The 2,374-nt window shown below is 42.3% G+C and overlaps 1 pseudogene; it reads left to right on the forward strand.

The window, feature by feature from the left end:
• The first annotated feature begins 277 nt into the window (after window positions 1-277).
• On the forward strand, window positions 278-1,892 carry LOC101148780 (T-complex protein 1 subunit epsilon-like; annotated as a pseudogene).
• Window positions 1,893-2,374: the final 482 nt, after the last annotated feature.

The raw sequence follows: 2,374 nt of genomic DNA on the forward strand, positions 1-2,374 counted from the left end.
ATAATTTTCCAGAACTAAAAAGAAAGACATGAGTCCACAGATCAAATAATCATACTGTGGTCACAAGCGGAATAAATAAATAAATCAAAAACAGGTTTCATCATAAACTGAAAAATGCCAAAGACAGAGAGAGAATATCTAAAAGAACATGAGAAAAAAAAAGATTACTCACAACGGAGCAAAGAATGACTGAACTCACTAGCATCAGAGGGCAAAAAACAATAGATTAGTATCTTCAGATTAGTATCTGAGGGAAAAGTAGCTCCTGGGGCGCACCATGGCATCCATGGGAACCCTCGCCTTTGATGAATATGGGCACCCTTTCCTCATCATCAAGGATCAGGACCACAAGTCCTGTCTTATGGGACTGAGGCCCTTAAGTCTCATATAGTGGCAGAAAAGGCTGTAGCAAATATGATGAGAACATCACTTGGGCCAAATGGGCTTGATAAGATGATGGTGGATAAGGATGGTGATATGACTGTAGCTAATGATGGGTCCCCATCTTAAGCATGATGGATGTCGATCATCAGATTGCTAAGCTGATGGTGGAACTGTCCAAGTCTCAGGATGATGAAATTGGACTTGGAACCACAGGAGTGGTAGTCCTGGCTGCTGACTTGTTAGAAGAAGCCAAGCAGTTGCTAGACTGAGGCATTCACCCAATCAGAATAGCTGATGGTTATGAGCAGGCTGCCAGCATTGCTGTTGAACACCTGGACAAGATCAGTCATAGTGTTCTTGTTGACATAAAGGACACTGAACCCCTGATTCCGACTGCAAAAACCATGCTGGGCTCCAAAGTGGTCAAAGTTGGCACCAACAAATGGCTGAGATTGCTGTGAATGCTGTCCTCACTGTAGCAGATATGGAGCGGAGAGATACTGACTTTGAGCTCGTCAACGTAGAAGGCAAAGTGGGCGGGAGGCTGGAGGACACAAAACTGATCAAGGGCGTGATTGTGGACAAGGATTTCCAGTCACCTATAGGTGCCGAAAAAAGTGGAAGATGCTAAGATTGCAATTCTCACATGTCCATTTGAACCACCCAAGCCAAAAACAAAGCATAAGCTGGATGTGACCTCCATAGATCATAAAGCTCTTCACAAATATGAAAAGGAGAAATTTGAAGAGATGATTCAACAAATTAAAGAGACTGGTGCTAACCTAGCAATTTGTCAGTGGGGCTTTGATGATGAAGCAAATCACTTATTTCTTCAGAACAACTTGCCTGTGGTTTGCTGGGTAGGGGGACTTGAAATTGAACTGATTGCCATCTCAACAAGAGGGCAGATTGTCCCAGGTTCTCAGAGCTCACGGCCAAGATGCTGGGCTTTACCGGTCTTGTACAGGAGATCTCATTTGGGACAACTAAGGATAAAATGCTGGTCATCGACCAGTGTAAGAACTCCAGAGCTGTAACCATTTTTATCAGAGGAGGAAATAAGATGATCATTGAGGAGGTGAAACGATCCCTTCACGATGTTTTGTGTGTCATCAGCAACCTCATCCGCGATAATCCTGTGGCATACGGAGGAGGGTTTGCTGAGATATCCCGTGCTCTGGCAGTTAGCCAAGAGGCGGATAAGTGCCCCACCTTAGACCAGTACACCATAAAAGCGTTTGCCGAACCTCTGGAGTTGCCCCATGGCCCTTTCTGAAAACAGTGGCATGAATCCCATCCAGACTATGACAGAAGTCCGAGCCAGACAAGTGAAGATGAACCCTGCTCTCGGTACTGACTGTTTGCACAAGGGGACAAATGATATGAAGCAACAGCATGTCATAGAAATTTTGACTGGCAAAAAGCAACAGACATCTTTCACAACACAAATGGTTAGAATGATTTTGAAGACTGACGACATTCATAAGCCTGGAGAATCTGAAGAATAAAGACACTGAGAATACTATGTAGTAAGATCCACTACTGTGATTAAATGGATGACTTGTGAGGCATCTACAGTTATTTATTACATCCGTTTTCAGACACTGTAGATACTATAATAAAAATAGCCCCTCGGTAACCATAGTTTGACTTGTTCAAAGCTATGTAATTTTAGGGGTACTATCTCAACAGCTTTTGTATTCATTATATTAAAGGAATCTCCTTAAACAACAACAACAAGGAAAATTGAGGGAAAAGCTGTCTGAGTGAGACAAATGTAGTTTAACATACAGTTTCCACTTTCTCCTGCCCTCAAAAGAAGAATATTAACGGAAATAGTTTAGGAAGAAGAAAACGTTTTCCAAAAGGAAGGAATGGGTTGCAAGTAATGAATAGTGAGTGCTATCAATAAAACTGGTAAATAAGTACGACTGAGCACAAACTAAAACAGTAACAACAAAATGAGGATGGGAGGAGGATGAAAACCAAG

This window comes from Gorilla gorilla, chromosome 4, assembly GCF_029281585.2.
Source record: "Gorilla gorilla gorilla isolate KB3781 chromosome 4, NHGRI_mGorGor1-v2.1_pri, whole genome shotgun sequence".
In the NCBI taxonomy this organism is placed as follows: Eukaryota; Metazoa; Chordata; class Mammalia; order Primates; family Hominidae; genus Gorilla; species Gorilla gorilla.